Here is a 15,202-nt window from a genome sequence, read left to right as displayed (position 1 = left end):
CAAAATGGCCGTTTGAAATTTTGAGTCGGTGTATCAAAGGTTATATTAGGTTGTGAGAAGATGCACTAATTTATCACATGGATGACGTCATCAATGATGTCATCAGTGATGTCACTGACCATGTCATGAGTGATGTAATATGTGACGTCATCAGCAGTGCATTGCGGGGGCGCAAGTTATAGTTAGCTGAACTAACTATAACAGGGGAATTTCTAGGGTTTTGTACGAGGGAAATGTCCAGCTAACTATAACGCCCCTGAAACCTATGGTTTTTTCAGTGAATTTATATATAATTACATACAGATATATACATATATATATATATATACATATATATATATATATATATATACATAAACACAAGAGCACCAAGCTTGGTGAGCCACACGTCTTGTGTGTAGATACATTTCCGCGAGGCAGCACTGCGGCATCACTCACTGCTTCGAAATTCATCTGCCCATTTTCAAAAGTCCTTACGCGTTTCGAGGGTCCCGCCCTCTTGATCACAGGTATGGGGCAAGGCATGAAGCGGCATACTTCCGCACAGGCTCGGAGTCTCAATTTCTAGTTGATCCAAGTGGGCGTGTCAGCCAAGTGCATCTTGGGACTCCGAGTTTTCTCATCAAAGTTCAATTGTGTGTCGCAGCGGTTGCAGCATTCATGTTAAAATTCAATCGCCTAGTAGGCTTCTCCGTCAATAAGGGATGTGGCAGTACTGATTTCTCCCTCATTGTGCAGAAAACACAAGGCTCCGTATCAAGGGTATAGTAACCCGATGGACACCACTGCATACGTGGGGGCGCTCACCGCGACCCTGGCAGGCCGCAATTAAACATAAACACAAGAGCACCAAGCTTGGTGAGCCACACGTCTTGTGTGTAGATACATTTCCGCGAGGCAGCACTGCGGCATCACTCACTGCTTTGAAATTCATCCGCCCATTTTCAAAAGTCCTTACGCGTTTCGAGGGTCCCGCCCTCTTGATCACAGGTATGGGGCAAGGCATGAAGCGGCATACTTCCGCACAGGCTCGGAGTCTCAATTTCTAGTTGATCCAAGTGGGCGTGTCAGCCAAGTGCATCTTGGGACTCCGAGTTTTCTCATCAAAGTTCAATTGTGTGTCGCAGCGGTTGCAGCATTCATGTTAAAATTCAATCGCCTAGTAGGCTTCTCCGGCCATAAGGGATGTGGCAGTACTGATTTCTCCCTCATTGTGCAGAAAACACAAGGCTCCGTATCAAGGGTATAGTAACCCGATGGACACCACTGCATACGTGGGGGGGCTCACCGCGACCCTGGCAGGCCGCAATTAAACATAAACACAAGAGCACCAAGCTTGGTGAGCCACACGTCTTGTGTGTAGATACATTTCCGCGAGGCAGCACTGCGGCATCACTCACTGCTTCGAAATTCATCTGCCCATTTTCAAAAGTCCTTACGCGTTTCGAGGGTCCCGCCCTCTTGATCACAGGTATGGGGCAAGGCATGAAGCGGCATACTTCCGCACAGGCTCGGAGTCTCAATTTCTAGTTGATCCAAGTGGGCGTGTCAGCCAAGTGCATCTTGGGACTCCGAGTTTTCTCATCAAAGTTCAATTGTGTGTCGCAGCGGTTGCAGCATTCATGTTAAAATTCAATCGCCTAGTAGGCTTCTCCGTCAATAAGGGATGTGGCAGTACTGATTTCTCCCTCATTGTGCAGAAAACACAAGGCTCCGTATCAAGGGTATAGTAACCCGATGGACACCACTGCATACGTGGGGGGGCTCACCGCGACCCTGGCAGGCCGCAATTAAACATAAACACAAGAGCACCAAGCTTGGTGAGCCACACGTCTTGTGTGTAGATACATTTCCGCGAGGCAGCACTGCGGCATCACTCACTGCTTCGAAATTCATCTGCCCATTTTCAAAAGTCCTTACGCGTTTCGAGGGTCCCGCCCTCTTGATCACAGGTATGGGGCAAGGCATGAAGCGGCATACTTCCGCACAGGCTCGGAGTCTCAATTTCTAGTTGATCCAAGTGGGCGTGTCAGCCAAGTGCATCTTGGGACTCCGAGTTTTCTCATCAAAGTTCAATTGTGTGTCGCAGCGGTTGCAGCATTCATGTTAAAATTCAATCGCCTAGTAGGCTTCTCCGTCAATAAGGGATGTGGCAGTACTGATTTCTCCCTCATTGTGCAGAAAACACAAGGCTCCGTATCAAGGGTATAGTAACCCGATGGACACCACTGCATACGTGGGGGGGCTCACCGCGACCCTGGCAGGCCGCAATTAAACATAAACACAAGAGCACCAAGCTTGGTGAGCCACACGTCTTGTGTGTAGATACATTTCCGCGAAGCAGCACTGCGGCATCACTCACTGCTTCGAAATTCATCTGCCCATTTTCAAAAGTCCTTACGCGTTTCGAGGGTCCCGCCCTCTTGATCACAGGTATGGGGCAAGGCATGAAGCGGCATACTTCCGCACAGGCTCGGAGTCTCAATTTCTAGTTGATCCAAGTGGGCGTGTCAGCCAAGTGCATCTTGGGACTCCGAGTTTTCTCATCAAAGTTCAATTGTGTGTCGCAGCGGTTGCAGCATTCATGTTAAAATTCAATCGCCTAGTAGGCTTCTCCATCAATAAGGGATGTGGCAGTACTGATTTCTCCCTCATTGTGCAGAAAACACAAGGCTCCGTATCAAGGGTATAGTAACCCGATGGACACCACTGCATACGTGGGGGGGCTCACCGCGACCCTGGCAGGCCGCAATTAAACATAAACACAAGAGCACCAAGTTTGGTGAGCCACACGTCTTGTGTGTAGATACATTTCCGCGAGGCAGCACTGCGGCATCACTCACTGCTTCGAAATTCATCTGCCCATTTTCAAAAGTCCTTACGCGTTTCGAGGGTCCCGCCCTCTTGATCACAGGTATGGGGCAAGGCATGAAGCGGCATACTTCCGCACAGGCTCGGAGTCTCAATTTCTAGTTGATCCAAGTGGGCGTGTCAGCCAAGTGCATCTTGGGACTCCGAGTTTTCTCATCAAAGTTCAATTGTGTGTCGCAGCGGTTGCAGCATTCATGTTAAAATTCAATCGCCTAGTAGGCTTCTCCGTCAATAAGGGATGTGGCAGTACTGATTTCTCCCTCATTGTGCAGAAAACACAAGGCTCCGTATCAAGGGTATAGTAACCCGATGGACACCACTGCATACGTGGGGGGGCTCACCGCGACCCTGGCAGGCCGCAATTAAACATAAACACAAGATCACCAAGCTTGGTGAGCCACACGTCTTGTGTGTAGATACATTTCCGCGAGGCAGCACTGCGGCATCACTCACTGCTTCGAAATTCATCTGCCCATTTTCAAAAGTCCTTACGCGTTTCGAGGGTCCCGCCCTCTTGATCACAGGTATGGGGCAAGGCATGAAGCGGCATACTTCCGCACAGGCTCGGAGTCTCAATTTCTAGTTGATCCAAGTGGGCGTGTCAGCCAAGTGCATCTTGGGACTCCGAGTTTTCTCATCAAAGTTCAATTGTGTGTCGCAGCGGTTGCAGCATTCATGTTAAAATTCAATCGCCTAGTAGGCTTCTCCGTCAATAAGGGATGTGGCAGTACTGATTTCTCCCTCATTGTGCAGAAAACACAAGGCTCCGTATCAAGGGTATAGTAACCCGATGGACACCACTGCATACGTGGGGGGGCTCACCGCGACCCTGGCAGGCCGCAATTAAACATAAACACAAGAGCACCAAGCTTGGTGAGCCACACGTCTTGTGTGTAGATACATTTCCGCGAGGCAGCACTGCGGCATCACTCACTGCTTCGAAATTCATCTGCCAATTTTCAAAAGTCCTTACGCGTTTCGAGGGTCCCGCCCTCTTGATCACAGGTATGGGGCAAGGCATGAAGCGGCATACTTCCGCACAGGCTCGGAGTCTCAATTTCTAGTTGATCCAAGTGGGCGTGTCAGCCAAGTGCATCTTGGGACTCCGAGTTTTCTCATCAAAGTTCAATTGTGTGTCGCAGCGGTTGCAGCATTCATGTTAAAATTCAATCGCCTAGTAGGCTTCTCCGTCAATAAGGGATGTGGCAGTACTGATTTCTCCCTCATTGTGCAGAAAACACAAGGCTCCGTATCAAGGGTATAGTAACCCGATGGACACCACTGCATACGTGGGGGGGCTCACCGCGACCCTGGCAGGCCGCAATTAAACATAAACACAAGAGCACCAAGCTTGGTGAGCCACACGTCTTGTGTGTAGATACATTTCCGCGAGGCAGCACTGCGGCATCACTCACTGCTTCGAAATTCATCTGCCCATTTTCAAAAGTCCTTACGCGTTTCGAGGGTCCCGCCCTCTTGATCACAGGTATGGGGCAAGGCATGAAGCGGCATACTTCCGCACAGGCTCGGAGTCTCAATTTCTAGTTGATCCAAGTGGGCGTGTCAGCCAAGTGCATCTTGGGACTCCGAGTTTTCTCATCAAAGTTCAATTGTGTGTCGCAGCGGTTGCAGCATTCATGTTAAAATTCAATCGCCTAGTAGGCTTCTCCGTCAATAAGGGATGTGGCAGTACTGATTTCTCCCTCATTGTGCAGAAAACACAAGGCTCCGTATCAAGGGTATAGTAACCCGATGGACACCACTGCATACGTGGGGGGGCTCACCGCGACCCTGGCAGGCCGCAATTAAACATAAACACAAGAGCACCAAGCTTGGTGAGCCACACGTCTTGTGTGTAGATACATTTCCGCGAGGCAGCACTGCGGCATCACTCACTGCTTCGAAATTCATCTGCCCATTTTCAAAAGTCCTTACGCGTTTCGAGGGTCCCGCCCTCTTGATCACAGGTATGGGGCAAGGCATGAAGCGGCATACTTCCGCACAGGCTCGGAGTCTCAATTTCTAGTTGATCCAAGTGGGCGTGTCAGCCAAGTGCATCTTGGGACTCCGAGTTTTCTCATCAAAGTTCAATTGTGTGTCGCAGCGGTTGCAGCATTCATGTTAAAATTCAATCGCCTAGTAGGCTTCTCCGTCAATAAGGGATGTGGCAGTACTGATTTCTCCCTCATTGTGCAGAAAACACAAGGCTCCGTATCAAGGGTATAGTAACCCGATGGACACCACTGCATACGTGGGGGGGCTCACCGCGACCCTGGCAGGCCGCAATTAAACATAAACACAAGAGCACCAAGCTTGGTGAGCCACACGTCTTGTGTGTAGATACATTTCCGCGAGGCAGCACTGCGGCATCACTCACTGCTTCGAAATTCATCTGCCCATTTTCAAAAGTCCTTACGCGTTTCGAGGGTCCCGCCCTCTTGATCACAGGTATGGGGCAAGGCATGAAGTGGCATACTTCCGCACAGGCTCGGAGTCTCAATTTCTAGTTGATCCAAGTGGGCGTGTCAGCCAAGTGCATCTTGGGACTCCGAGTTTTCTCATCAAAGTTCAATTGTGTGTCGCAGCGGTTGCAGCATTCATGTTAAAATTCAATCGCCTAGTAGGCTTCTCCGTCAATAAGGGATGTGGCAGTACTGATTTCTCCCTCATTGTGCAGAAAACACAAGGCTCCGTATCAAGGGTATAGTAACCCGATGGACACCACTGCATACGTGGGGGGGCTCACCGCGATCCTGGCAGGCCGCAATTAAACATAAACACAAGAGCACACACACAAATTTATTACCTACTGGCGGTCGCCAGTAGGTAGTTATAGTTAGGAACGAAATCTGCAACATTCTATTCCCAATAACTTTGGCGCCGATTGAGGAATCTTCGCGAAAGTTTCAAAACTTTTGGGCAGCTCCGGTCTGCTCCTATCCTGAAAGTCTCGGGATGATTCGTGTAGTGGGGGCCAAGAAAAAAGGGGGGTCCCAGAACGTGTTTTCCCCATGCAATTTCCCATAGGACCTTTAGCCGCAACTACAGCCTGAACTGCTGAACGGAATTACAGCAAATTTGGCAAAGAGGTAGTCCTCAGTTCAGACTCGTGCCTTTTGCTTAAATGGTGTCAATCTGTTCAGTAGTTCCTGAGAATATCAAAATCAAAATCACATATATATCTGCGCAGAGCCTAACCACACATCTCATTGTTAGATCTGATTGGCTGTCAGCACTTCATCCGAGAAGTGTTGGCAGCCATCTTGGGACCAATATACATGATAGCACCTCATTAAAAAGCATTGCCGTTAATAGAAGGTTTTAAGACTTTAGTTACATTATAAATCATTCGTTGATGGTATCATACTCATTTTAGGAATTCTGGTGTGTTCTAAGGTGATTTTACCATGTGAAAAAGCCTTCTGCTGGGATATCATGAATCATGTTTGAGAGAAAACTATTTTCTCATGCTTTTCCCACAGAGGTTTGGAAGGTGATCTATAAGCTAAACTGAGAGCATATTTTCTGTAAATTCACATTATCTTCCTCAGTCATGTGAGAATGAAGTCTGACATTCTCAGTAAAACATGTACACCCAACAAGGGCAGAAACTGTCAGTTGATTTCTCTTTGTTCTACTGCAGCTTCCCAGAGTGTTCTAAAGAACAACTAGAGCGCTAACAGTCCTACTTATGACAAACGTATGGCACACCTGAAGCCATCTTGATTGGAATAAAGTGGTAACTCTAAAAGCATTTAGTTTAAAAAAGAACAAAATGAGGGGGTTCATTTTGCCATAGAAAGTATGATTAGTGCTGCAGAAAGAAAAATTAGGGCACATTTTGAGTGACTTCTCAAATCCTCTTCTATTTCATTAAAAAACAACTTCTGACATGCAGACTGAAACATGCACTTTGAATACCAGCAGCAGACTTCCCTGGTGAGCAGTAGCTTTACTACAGTGATCTAATGAGCAACTAGAGTGCTACCATTCAGAATTTATGGCAAATGTGTGACACATCTGAATGCCTTCTTGATGGAACCAAAGTAAACAAGCATTGAAAATGCAATAGGTCTCGCCCTCGTTTAAGTTAAAGCAATTCTGTTTGTAATTAGGGGGATTTTTAGCTTTGCTTTTATTAGTGTTTTTCAAACTGTCATGTACATACCATGCATATGTATGCATATATGTATATGTATATGTATGCATGCATTTATATTTGCATTTATATAGATATGCAGATTATATATATGTTTATATATGTATGTATTACCAACTGGCAGTCGCCAGTAGGTAGTTATAGTTAGGACCTATTTTCTATAGGAAATCCGCAACATTCTATTTGGAATAATGTTGGCGCCGATTGACGAATCTTTGCGAAATTTTCCAAACTTTTGGCCAGCTCCGGTCCGCTCCTATCCTGAAAATTTCACAGTGATTCGTCAAGCGGGGGCCGAGAAAAAAGGGGGGGTCCCAAAACACGTTTTCCCCATGCATTTTCCCATAGGACCTGTTGACGCAGCTACAGCCCAAACTGCTGAACAGAATTACACCAAATTCGGCAAAGAGGTAGTCCTCAGTTCAGACTCATGCCTTTTGCTTAAATGGTGTAAATCCGTTCAGTAGTTCCTGAGAAAATTAGAGTTAAAAAGATAGATATATCTGGGCGGAGCCTAACCACGCATCTCATCGTGAGATCTGATTGGCTGTCAGTACTTCATCCAATAAGTGTTGGCAGCCATCTTGGGACCAATATACATGATAGCACCTCATTAAAAACATTGCAGTTAATCGAAGGTTTTAAGACTTTAGTTACATTATAAATCATTTGTTGATGGTACCATACTCATTTTAGGAATTGTGGTGTGTTCTAAGGTGATTTTACCATGTGAAAAAGCCTTCTGCTGTGATATCATGAATCATGTTTGAGAGAAAACTATTTTCTCATGCTTTTCCCACAGAGGTTTGGAAGGTGATCTATAAGCTAAACTGAGAGCATATTTTCTGTAAATTCACATTATCTTCCTCAGTCATGTGAGAATGAAGTCTGACATTCTCAGTAAAACATGTACATCCAACAAGGGCAGAGACTGTCAGTTGATTCCTTTGTGTTCTACTGCAGCTTCCCAGAGTGTTCTAAAGAACAACTAGAGCGCTAAAAGTCCTACTTATGACAAACGTATGGCACACCTGAAGCCATCTTGATTGGAATAAAGTGGTAACTCTTAAAACATTTAATTTAAAAAGGAGCAAAATGAGTGGTTTCAATTTGCCATAGAAAGTATGATTAGTGCTGCAGAAAGAAACATGCACTTTCAATACCAGCAGCAGACTTCCCTGGTGAGCAGTAGTTTTACTACAGTGATCTAATGAACAACTAGAGTGCTAACATTCTGAATTTATGGCAAATGTGTGACACATCTGAATTCCTTCTTGATGGAATCAAAGTAAAAAACTGAAAGTATTTCCTGCTGAGGAGACTGTAGTAAATAAGGAAATTAGGAAACTTCATAACAAATAAGTCTCCCAAAATGTTCAACAGAGACAAAAGAGCCCAAATGTAGCACAAATATCACCCAGATGTAGCCCAAATATAGCCCAATGACAGAATGTCCGAGAGTGTTCTAACGAACAACTAGAGCGCTAACAATCTTTCTTATGACAAAAATATGGCACACCTGAAGCCATCTTGATTGGAATAAAATGGTAACACTTAAAACATTAAATTACAAAAAATGAGGGGGCTCATTTTGCCATAGAAATTATGGTTAGTGCTGCAGAAAGAAAAATTAGGGCACATTTTGACTTCTCAAATCCTCTTCTATTTCATAAAAATATTCTGACATGCAGACTGAAACATGCACTTTGAATACCAACAGCAGACTTCCCTGTCATGTCATTTGAGATGTCATCAGTGATGTCATGAGTGATGTCACTGACCATGTCATGAGTGATGTAATATGTGATGTCATCAGCAGTGCTTTGCGGGCGCGCAAGTTATAGTTAGCTGAACTAACTATAACGGGGGAATTTCAATGGTTTTGTACGAGTGAAAAGTCCAGCTAACTATAACGACCTTGAAACCTATGGTTTCTTCAGTGAATTTCTAAGGTTTTTTAAATGCTAATTCCCAACTATAACGTGCCTGAAACCTATGGTTTTTTCAGTGAATATATATATATACACATACATATATAAAGGCATATGCATATATATGCATATATATATGTGCATATGTGTGCGTGTACAGAGAGGTAGAGAGAGGTAGAGAGGTAGAGGTGTAGAGGTAAAGGTGTAGAGGTAGAGAGGTAGAGGTAGAGAGGTAGAGGTATAGAGGTAGAGAGGTAGAGAGGTAGAGAGTAGCAGAGAGAGAGGTAGAGTGAGGTAGAGAGGTAGAGAGTGGAGAGTGAGTAAAAGAGAGTAGAGAGAGTAGCAGAGAGTGAGCAGTTGAGAGCAATAGAGTGAGTAGTAGAGAGTGAGTAGTAGAGAGTAGTAGATAGTGAGTAGTAGAGTGAGTAGTAGAGAGTAGTAGAGAGTAGTAGAGAGTGAGTAGTAGAGAGTGAGTAGTAGAGAGTGAGTAGCAGAGAGAGAGTAGTAGAGAGTAGTAGAGAGTGAGTATTAAATTGAGTAGTAGATAGTAGTAGAGAGAGAGTAGTAGAGAGTGAATAGTAGAGTGAGTAGTAGAGTGAGTAGTAGAGAGGGAGCAGTAGAGATTAGTAGAGAGTAGTAGTAGAGAGAGTAGTAGAGAGTGAGTAGTAGAGAGTGATTAGTAGAGAGAGAGTAGTAGAGAGTGAGTAGTAGAGAGTAGTAGAGAGTGAGTAGTAGAGTGAGAGTAGTAGAGAGTAGAAGAATAGTAGAGAATGAGTAGTAGAGAGTGAGTAGTAGAGAGTAGTGGAGTAGTAGAGAGTGAGTAGTAGAGAGTAGTAGAGAGTGAGTAGTAGAGTGAGTATTAGAGAGTAGTAGAGTGAGTAGTAGAGAGTAGTAGAGAGCGAGTAGAAGAGAGCAAGTAGTAGAGAGTGTGTAGTAGATAGTGAGTAGTAGAGAGTGAGTAGTAGCAAGAGTAGTAGAGAGTGAGAAGTAGAAAGAGTAGTACAGAGTAGTAGAGTAGTAGAGAGTAAGTAATAGAGTGAGTAGTAGAGAGAAGTTGAGAGCGAGTATTAGAGAGTGAGTAGTAGAGAGTGAGAAGTAGAGTAGTAGAGTGAGTAGTAGAGAGTGAGTAGTAGAGAGAGAGTAGTAGAGAGTGAGTAGCAGAGTAGTAGATAGTGAGTGGTAAAGAGTAATAGAGAGTAGTAGAGTGAGTAGTAGAGAGTAGTAGAGAGTGAGTAGTAGAGAGAGTAGTAGAGAGTAGTAGAGAGTGAGTAGTAGAGAGTGAGTAGTAGAGAGTAGTAGAGGGTGAGTAGTAGAGAGCGAGTAGTAGAGAGTGAGTAGTAGAGAGTAGTAGAGACTAAGTAGTAGAGAGTGAGTAGTAGTGAGTGAATAGCAGAGAGTGAGTAGTAGAGAGTGAGTAGTAGAGAGCAGTAGAGTGAGTAGTAGAGAGGGAGTAGTAGAGAGGGAGTAGTAGAGAGCGAGTAGTAGAGAGTGAGTAGTAGAGAGTAGTAGAGTGAGTAGTAGAAAGTGAGAAGTAGAAAGTGAATAGTAGAGGGTGAGTAGTAGAGGGTAGTAGAGAGTGAGTAGTAGAGTAGTAGAGAGTGAGTGGTAGAGAGTAGTAGAGAGTAGTAGAGTGAGTAGTAGAGAGTATTAGAGAGTGAGTAGTAGAGAGTGAGTAGAAGAGAGAGTAATAGTAGAGAGTAGTAGTGAGTAGTAGAGAGTGAGTAGTAGAGAGTGAGTAGTAGAGAGTGAGTAGGAGAGAGTAGTAGCGAGTGAGGAGTAGAGAGTGAGTAGTAGAGAGAGAGTAGTAGAGAGTAGTAGAGAGTTAGTAGCAGAGAGTGAATAGTAGAGAGTAGTAGAGAGTGAGTAGTAGAGAGTGGTAGAGAGTAGTAGAGAGAGAGTAGTAGAGAGTAGTAGAGTAGTGGAGAGTAGTCAGTCAGTGTCAGTCAGTGTCAATCAGTCAGTCAGTCAGTCAGTGTCAGTCAGTCAGTGTCAGTCAATCAGTGTCAGTCAGTGTCAGTCAGTCAGTGTCAGTCAATCAGTGTCAGTCAATCAGTGTCAGTCATTGTCAGTCAGTCAGTGTCAGTCAGTGTCAGTCAGTCAGTCAGTGTCAGTCAGTCAGTCAGTGTCAGTCAATCAGTGTCAGTCAGTGTCAGTCAGTCAGTGTCAGTCAATCAGTGTCAGTCAATCAGTGTCAGTCAATCAGTGTCAGTCATTGTCAGTCAGTCAGTGTCAGTCAGTGTCAGTGTCAGTCAATCAGTGTCAGTCAGTGTCAATCTGTCAGTGTCAGTCAGTCACTGTCAGTGTCAGCTAGAGCAACTCTGCTGACCTGATTCTCTGGCTCTAAAGCAGCTCTGCTGACCTTGTTCTCTCCTTATAAAGCAGCTCTGCTGACGTGGTTTCTCTGGCTCTACAGCAGGTCTGCTGACCTGGTTCTCTGGCTCTAGAGCAGCTCTGCTGACCTAGTTCTTAGGCTACAGAGCAACTCTGCTGATCTGGTTCTCTGGCTCTACAACAGCTCTGCTGACCTGGTTCTCTGGCTCTAAAGCAGCTCTGCTGACCCGGTTCTATGGCTCTAAAGCAGTTCTGCTGACATGGTTCTCTGGCTCTAGATCAGCTCTGCTGACCTGGTTCTCTCCCTCTGGAGCAGCTCTGCTGACCTGGTTCTCTCCTTCTAAAGCAGCTCTACTGACCTGGTTTCTCTGGCTCTACAGCGGCTCTGCTGACCTGGTTCTCTGGCTCTAGAACAGATATGCTCACCTGGTTCTTAGGCTCTAGAGCAGTTCTGCTGACCTGGTTCTCTGGTTCTAAAGCAGCTCTGCTGATCTGGTTCTATGGCTCTAAAGCAGCTCTGCTGACTTGGTTCTCTGGCTCTAGAGCAGCTCTGTGGACCTGGTTCTCTGGCTCTAAAACAGCTCTGCTAACCTGGTTCTCTGGCTCTAAAGCAGCTATGCTGGCCTAGTTCTCTGGCTCTAAAAGCAGCTCTGCTGACGTGGTTCTCTCCCTCTAAAGCAGCTCTGCTGACCTGGTTTCTCTGGCTCTACAGCAGCTCTGCTGACCTAGTTCTTAGGCTCTAGAGCAGCTTTGCTGACCTGGTTCTCTGGCTCTACAACAGCGCTGCTGACCTGGTTATCTGGCTCTAAAGCAACTCTGCTGACCTGGCTCTCTGGCTCTAGAGCAGCTCTGCTGACCTGGTCCCTTGGCTCTAAAGCAGACCTGCTGACCTGGTTCTCTCCCTCTAAAGCAGCTCTGCTGACCTGGTTCTCTCGCTCTAAAGCAGCTCTACTGACCTGGTTTGTCTGGCTCTACAGCAGCTCTGCTGACCTGGCTCTCTGGCTCTAGATCAGCACTGCTGACCTGGTTTCTCTGGCTCTACAGCAGCTCTGCTGACCTGGTTCTCGGCCTCTAGAGCAGCTCTGCTGACCTGGTTCTATGGCTCTAAAGCAGCTCTGCTTACTTGGTTCTCTGGCTCTAGAGCAGCTCTGCTGACCTGGTTCTCTTGCTCTAAAGCAGCTCTGCTGACCTGGTTCTCTGGCTCTAGAGCAGCACTGCTGACCTGGTTTCTCTGGCTCTACAGCAGCTCTGCTGACCTGGTTCTCGGCCTCTAGAGCAGCTCTGCTGACCTGGGTCTCTGGCTCTAAAGCAACTCTGCTGACCTGGTTCTCTGGCTCTAAAGCAGCTCTGCTGACTTGGTTCTATGGCTCTAAAGCAGTTCTGCTGACCTGGCTCTCTGGCTCTAGAGCAGCTCTGCTGACCTGGTCCCTTGGCTCTAATGCAGACCTGCTGACCTGGTTCTCTCCCTCTAAAGCAGCTCTGCTGACCTGGTTCTCTCGCTCTAAAGCAGCTCTACTGACCTGGTTTCTCTGGCTCTACAGCAGCTCTGCTGACCTGGTTCTCTTGCTCTAGAGCAGCACTGCTGACCTGGTTTCTCTGGCTCTACAGCAGCTCTGCTGACCTGGTTCTCGGCCTCTAGAGCAGCTCTGCTGACCTGGTTCTCTGGCTCTACAGCAGCTCTGCTGACCTGGTTCTCTCCCTCTAAATCAGCTCTGCTGACCTGGTGCTCTGACTCTAGAGCAGCTCTGCTGACCTGGTTCTCTGCCTCGAGAGCAGCTTTGCTGACCTGGTTCTCTGGCACTAGAGCAGCTCTGCTGACCTGGTTCGCTGCCTTAGAGCAGCTCTGCTGACCTGGTTCTATGGCTCTAAAGCAGCTCTGCTGACCTGGTTCTATGGTTCTAAAGCAGCTCTGCTTCCTGGTTCTCTGGCTCTAGAGCAGCTCTGCTGACCTGGTTCTCTGGCTCTAAAGCAGTTCTGCTGACCTGGTTCTCTCCCTCTGGAGCAGCTCTGCTGACCTGGTTCTCTCCTTCTAAAGCAGCTCTGCTGACCTGGTTCTCTGGCTCTAGAGCAGCTCTGCTCACCTGGTTCTTAGGCTCTAGAGCATTTCTGCTGACCTGGTTCTCTGGTTCTAAAGCAGCTCTGCTGACCTGGTTCTATGGCTCTAAAGCAGCTCTGCTTACTTGGTTCTCTGGCTCTAGAGCAGCTCTGCTGACCTGGTTCTCTTGCTCTAAAGCAGCTCTGCTGACCTGGTTCTCTGGCTCTAAAGCAGCTCTGCTGGCCTAGTTCTCTGGCTCTAAAAGCAGCTCTGCTGACCTGGTTCTCTCCCTCTAAAGCAGCTCTGCTGACCTGCTTTCTCTGGCTCTACAGCAGCTCTGCTGACCTGGTTCTCTGGCTCTAGAGCAGCTCTGCTGACCTAGTTCATAGTCTCTAGAGCAGCTTTGCTGACCTGGTTCTCTCGCTCTACAACAGTGCTGCTGACCTGGTTCTCTGGCTCTAAAGCAACTCTGCTGACCCGGTTCTATCGCTCTAAAGCAGTTCTGCTGACCCGGTTCTCTGGCTCTAGAGCAGCTCTGCTGACCTGGTCCCTTGGCTCTAAAGCAGACCTGCTGACCTGGTTCTCTCCCTCTAAAGCAGCTCTGCTGACCTGGTTCTCTCGCTCTAAAGCAGCTCTACTGACCTGGTTTCTCTGGCTCTACAGCAGCTCTGCTGACTTGGTTCTCTGGCTCTAGAGCAGCACTGCTGACCTGGTTTCTCTGGCTCTACAGCATCTCTGCTGACCTGGTGCTCTGACTCTAGAGCAGCTCTGCTGACCTGGTTCTCTGCTTCGAGAGCAGCTTTGCTGACCTGGTTCTCTGGCACTAGAGCAGCTCTGCTGACCTGGTTCTCTGCCTCTAGAGCAGCTCTGCTGACCTGGTTCTATGGCTCTAAAGCAGCTCTGCTGACCTGGTTCTATGGCTCTAAAGCAGCTCTGCTTCCTGGTTCTCTGGCTCTAAAGCAGCTCTGCTAACTTGTTTCTCTGGCTCTAGAGCAGCTCTGCTGACCTGGTTCTCTGGCTCTAAAGCAGCTCTGCTGACCTGATTTTCTGGCTCTAAAGCAGCTCTGCTGGCCTAGTTCTCTGGCTCTAAAAGCAGCTCTGCTGACCTGGTTCTCTCCCTCTAAAGCAGCTCTGCTGACCTGGTTTCTCTGGCTCTACAGCAGCTCTGCTGGCCTGGTTCTCTGGCTCTAGAGCAGCTCTGCTGACCTAGTTCTTAGGCTCTAGAGCAGCTTTGCTGACCTGGTTCTCTGGCTCTAGAACAGCGCTGCTGACCTGGTTCACTGGCTCTAAAGCAACTCTGCTGACCCGGTTCTATGGCTCTAAAGCAGCTCTGCTTACCTGGTCCCTTGGCTCTGAAGCAGACCTGCTGACCTGGTTCTCTCCCTCTAAAGCAGCTCTGCTGACCTGGTTCTCTCGCTCTAAAGCAGCTCTACTGACCTGGTTTCTCTGGCTCTACAGCAGCTCTGCTGACCTAGCTCTCTGGCTCTAGATCAGCACTGCTGACCTGGTTTCTCTGGCTCTACAGCAGCTCTGCTGACCTGGTTCTCGGCCTCTAGAGCAGCTCTGCTGACCTGGGTCTCTGGTTTTAAAGCAGCTCTGCTGACCTGGTTCTATGGCTCTAAAGCAGCTCTGCTTACTTGGTTCTCTGGCTCTAGAGCAGCTCTGCTGACCTGGTTCTCTTGCTCTAAAGCAGCTCTGCTGACCTGGTTCTCTGGCTCTAGAGCAGCACTGCTGACCTGGTTTCTCTGGCTCTACAGCAGCTCTGCTGACCTGGTTCTCTGGCTCTAGAGCAGCACTGCTGACCTAGTTTCTCTGGCTCTACAGCAGCTCTGCTGACCTGGTTCTCTGGCTCTAGAGCAGCACTGCTGACCTGGT

The sequence above is a fragment of the Triturus cristatus genome, chromosome 6 (assembly GCF_964204655.1).
Source record: "Triturus cristatus chromosome 6, aTriCri1.1, whole genome shotgun sequence".
NCBI classification, from domain to species: Eukaryota; Metazoa; Chordata; class Amphibia; order Caudata; family Salamandridae; genus Triturus; species Triturus cristatus.
The sequence above is the reverse complement of the archived record's forward strand: the minus strand, read 5'-3'. Positions refer to the sequence as shown.